This window comes from Rhinopithecus bieti, unplaced genomic scaffold (assembly GCF_001698545.2).
Source record: "Rhinopithecus bieti isolate Rb0 unplaced genomic scaffold, ASM169854v2 scaffold_42039, whole genome shotgun sequence".
NCBI lineage: Eukaryota > Metazoa > Chordata > Mammalia > Primates > Cercopithecidae > Rhinopithecus > Rhinopithecus bieti.
In genome coordinates this window covers 1,662,077-1,667,483 of record NW_016818642.1, presented here as the reverse complement: position 1 = coordinate 1,667,483, position 5,407 = coordinate 1,662,077, and the positions used below count along the sequence as shown (strand labels likewise).

At 46.4% G+C, this 5,407-nt stretch overlaps 1 pseudogene; it reads left to right on the top strand.

Annotated features, from left to right (window-relative positions):
- Positions 1-3,953: 3,953 nt before the first annotated feature.
- On the top strand, positions 3,954-5,407 carry LOC108518730 (40S ribosomal protein S3a-like; annotated as a pseudogene).

Genomic DNA, 5,407 nt, shown 5'->3' with positions numbered 1-5,407 from the left:
GTCTTGATCTCCTGACCTTGTGATCCGCCCGTCTCGGCCTCCCAAAGTGCTGGGATTACAGGCTTGAGCCACCGCGCCCGTCCTTTTGTGTGGTTTTGTTTTGTTTTGTTTTTTTGAGACGGAGGCTCGCTCTGTCGCCCGGGCTGGAGTGCAGTGGCCGGATCTCAGCTCACTGCAAGCTCCGCCTCCCGGGTTTACGCCATTCTCCTGCCTCAGCCTCCCGAGTAGCTGGGACTACAGGGGCCCGACACCTCGCCCGGCTAGTGTTTTGTATTTTTTAGTAGAGACGGGGTTTCACCATGTTAGCCAGGATGGTCTTGATCTCCTGACCTCGTGATCCGCCCGTCTCGGCATCCCAAAGTGCTAGGATTACAGGCTTAAGCCACCGCGCCCGTCCTTGTGTGGTTTTAAAAATAGGGTCTCCCTCCATCACCCAGGCTGGAGTACGGTGACATGATCATAGCTTATTGTAGCCTCTGACTCCTAGGCTCAAAAGATATTTCCATTTCAGCCTTCCAAGTAGCTGGGAATACAGGCACATGCCACCACTCCCAGCTTTGAAGTTTGTTGTTGTTGTTGTTGTTGTTGTTGTTGTTGTTGTTGTTGTTGTCGTTTTAATAAAACTTTTTTTAATGTAATGGGTTTTTTAGTTTTGTTTTGTTTTGAGACAGGGTCTTGCTCCATTGCCCAAGCTGGAGTGCAGTGGTGCGATCTTGGCTCACCACAACCTTGCCTTCCCAGACTCAAGCAATCCTCTGACCTCAGCAGCACCTGCCCTCCCCACCGGGAAGCTGGGACTACAGGTGCTCACCACCATGCCCAGATAATTTTTGTATTTTTTGTAGAGATGGAGTTTCACCATGTTCCCCAGGCTAGTCTCAAACTCCTGGCCTCAAGCAGTCAGCCCACCTTGACCTCCCAAAGTGCTGGGATGACAGGTGTGAGCCACTGCACCTGGCCCAATGTGTTTTTTAATGGAAAAAAAAAAAAAAGAATCACACAGAAGACCTTCATGCCCTGGCCAAGCCAGGGGGCTACCCCAAGTAAATGGCGATTTGCTGTGGGAATGGGAGCTGGATCTCGGTCCTGACCAAGATCCCTATGGATGATTCCGGGCTCTGCCACTTACTGAAAATGTACGTTGTAACAGATTACTTAACTTTATTCTGCCTCTGTTTCTCATTTGTAAAATACAGTCATTGTGAGTTTTGAATAAGTCATCATTTCCTTCCCTTCTTCTTCTTATACTACCAGAGTGTTAGTCTTTGCAAACTCAAATATTTAAAGAGACTGCTATTTTTATTTGCTTTTATCACAGTGTCCTAACTTGGGTAAATCAACATGATGCAATAAGATCAAGACCTCTTTGGTCATTTACTGGGCTGAAATCTTGTAATAAATGCTCACAAGATATCAAATGGCAAAAACTATATCATTCAAAAGATCTGAGTATTATAAATCCAGAATAATGTCTGGTACAGAATAAGAGAATTAGGGGGTACTTTAGCCACCCCCAAATCTCTGATACATATCTTTATATTAAACATCATTGATGGGCAGCCCCAAGCTGATTTGATGCCAGTCACCTAGGTATTCAGCAAGTTGTGTAACCTCTGCAAACTCCTCCTGCAAGATCCAGGTCAAGAGGAGCCACTCAAACCCTAGCCTGAGCACGAATCCTAGAGGTTGGACCATGAGGAAGAAACAAACCAGCACTTAGGCATCCTTTTACACAGGTTTTCAAAAAGACCTACTTACACACCTACATGCTGGGGAGGTTCTGCTTTTCTATTTTTTTTTTTTTTTGGAGCGAAGTTTTGCTCTTGTTGCCCAGGCTGGAGTGCAGTGGTGCAATCTCAGCTCACTGCAACCTCCACCTCCCGGGTTCAAGCGATTCTCCTGCCTCAGCCTCCCGAGTAGCTGGGATTACAGGCATGCGCCACCACGGTGGCTAATTTTGTATTTTTAGTAGAGACAGGGTTTCTCCATGTTAGTCAGGCTGGTCTTGAACTCCCGACCTCAGGTGATCTGCCCACCTCAGCCTCCCAAAGTGCTCAGATTACAAGTGTGAGCCACCACACCTGGCCTCGGGTTGTACTTTTCTAGCCTCTGTATTTACAGATAGGTCAAGGAGAAGAAAGTTGGGACTCTCTTAGGTCAGAATAAATTAATATGGTTATATATTTAAATGCTAATAATTAAATCATTTTAAAAAGGAGAGATTGATCAGGCATGGTGGCCCATGCCTGTACCCAGCACTTTGAGGCTCTGAGGCAGGACAGCTGCTGGACGCCAGGAGTTGGAGACCAACCTGGGCAATAGAGAAAGACCCCCGGCCTGGCGCGGTGGCTCAAGCCTGTAATCCCAGCACTTTGGGAGGCCGAGACGGGTGGATCACGAGGTCAGGAGATCGAGACCATCCTGGCTACACGGTGAAACCCCGTCTCTACTAAAAAATACAAAAAAACTGGCCAGGCGAGATGGTGGGCGCCTGTAGTCCCAGCTACTTGGGAGGCTGAGGCAGGAGAATGGCGTAAACCCGGGAGGCGGAGCTTGCAGTGAGCCGAGATCGCGCCACTGCACTCCAGTCTGGGCGACAGAGCCAGACTCCGTCTCAAAAAAAAAAAAAAAAAAAAAAAGAGAAAGACCCCCATCTCTACAAAAAAGAAAAAATTGGCTTGGTGCGGTGGCTCATGCCTGTAATCTCATCACTTTGGGAGGCCAAGGTGGGCGGACTGCCTGAGGTCAGGAAGTCAAGGCCAGCCTGGCCAACATGGCTAAACCCTGTCTCTACTTAAAAATACAAAAAGTAGCCCGGCCTGGTGGTAGGTGCCTGTAATCCCAGCTACTCAGGAGGCTGAAGCAGGAGAATTGTTCGAACCTGGGAGGCGGAGATTGCAGTGAGCCGAGATCGCACCCTTGGCATCAACAGTGAAACTCTGTCTCAAAAAAAAAAAGAAAAGAAAAGAAAAAGAAAAAAATTAGCAAGACGTGGTGACATGCACCTGTAGTCTCAGCTACTTGGGAGGCTGAGGTGGGGGATCACTTGAGCCCAGGGGTTCAAGGGTGCAGTGAGTTATGATTGTACCACTGTACTCTCGCCTGGGCAACAGAGTGAGACTCTGTCTCTTAAAAAAAAAAAAAAGCCAGGCACAGTGGCTCATGCCTGTAATCGTAGCACTTTGGGAGACTGAGACAGGCAGATTACCTGAGGTCAGGAGTTCGAAACCTCTTCTCTACTAAAAATACAAAAAATAGCTGGGTGTGGTGGCTATAATCCCAGCTACTACGGAGGCTGAGACAGGATAATTGCTTGAACCTGGGAGGCGGAGGTTGCAGTGAGCCGAGATCGCACCACTGCACTCCAGTCTGGGTGACAGAGACGAGACTCCATCTCAAAAAAAAGAAAAAAAATAGATAAAATTAAGTTGGGTTTTTCTTTTTTGAGATGGAGTCTTGCTCTGTCGCCCAGGCTGGAATGCAGTGGTGTGATCTTGGCTCACTGCAACCTCTGCCTCCTGGGTTCAAGCAATTCTCTTGTGTCAGCATCCCCTAGTAGCTGGGATTACAGGCATGCGCCACCATGTCCAGCTATTTTTCGTACTTTTAGTAGAGACGGGGGTTTCAACATGTTGGCCAGGCTGGTCTTGAACTCATGACCTCAGGTGATCCGCCCACCTCGGCCTCCTAACATACTGGGATTACAGGCATAAGCCACCACGCCCAGCCAAAATTACGTTTTAAAATGTATGTAATTAAGCCTAATATTAGTGGTGGAGGAATACACTCCTGAAAAAATTTTGTATACAAAAATATTGAAAGGAACAGTTGTGAGTTGGTAGCCAAATTTCTTAAGATCTTGCTTAGTTAGGCAAGGCTTAAAAAGTACAAATAAAAATTTAACAATGAAAATATTACATGAGAGGTCACATAGATGGCACACCCTGCCCTCTATGCCTAAATTCTCATATGAGTTGCATTTCCACCTTTCTGGCTCTTTGGGCAGCGACCTGGTGGTTGGCAAGAACAAGCTCCTTATGAAAGGCAGCAAAAAGGGAGCCAAGAAGAAGGTATTTGATCCATCTTCTAAGAAAGATTGGTATGATGTGGAAGCACCTGCTATGTTCAATGTGAGAAATATTGGGAAATACTAGTCACCAGGACTCAAGGAACAAAAATTGTCTCTGTTGGCTCAAGGGTCATTTGTTTGAAGTGAGCCTTGCTGAATGATGAAGTTACATTTAGAAAACTCAAGTTTATTATTGAGGATGTTCAGAGCAAAAACACCCAGCTTGCATGGCATGGATCTTACCAGTGACAAAATGTGTTCCATGGTCAAAAAAGGGCAATGATTGCAGCTCGTGTTAATGACAAGACTACCAATGTCTTGCTTACCAAGACTACTACTATTTGATTTGTCTGTTCTGTATTGGTTTTACTAAAAAACACAACAGTTGGCCGGGTGCGGTGGCTCACACCTGTAATCCCAGCACTTTGTGAGGTTGAGGTGGGTGGATCACCTGAGGTCAGGAGTTCAAGATCAGCCTGGCTAACATGGTGAAACCCTGTTACTAAAAAAAAAAAATTAGCCGAGTGTGGTGGCACACATCTGTTACCCCAACTACTTGAGAGGCTGAGGCAGGGGAATTGCTTGAATGCAGGAGGCAGAGGTTGCAGTGAACCAAGGTCGTGCCACTGCACTCCAACCTGGGCAACAGAGCAAGACTCCATCTCAAAAAAAAAAAAACAAAAAAAACAGTCAGATACAGAAGACCTCTTATGTTCATACCAACTGCCAAAGAGATGACTAAAACCATGCCTGAGAGGTGCAGAAAATTGACTTGAAAAGGTAGTCAATAAATTGATTCCAGATAGCATTGGAAAAGACAAAGAAAAGGCTTACCAGTCTGTTTATACTCTCCCAGATGTTCTGATTAGAAAAGTGAAAATGCAGCCGGGCGCAGTGGCTCACACCTGTAATCCCAGCACTTTGGGAGGCCGAGATGGGCAGATCACGAGGTCAGGATTTCAAGACCAGCCTGACCAACATGGTGAAACCCCGTCTCTACTAAAAATACAAAAATTGGCTGGGTGTGGTGGCGCGCCTGTAATCCCAGCTACTCAGGAGTCTGAGGCAAGAGAATCTCTTGAACCTGGGAGGCAGAGGTTGCAGTGAGCCGAGATTGCACCAGTGCACTCCAGCCTGGGTGACAGGGCAAGACTCCATCTCCAAAAAAAAAGAAAGAAAGAAAAAATGAAAATGCAGAAGAAGCCTAAGTTTGAATTGGGAAAATTCATGGAGCTTCATGGTCAAGGTAGTAGTTCTGGAAAAGCTCCTGGGGACAAGACAGGTGCTAACTTTGAATGAGCTGATAGATATGAACCACCAAGTCAAGTATCTGTTTAA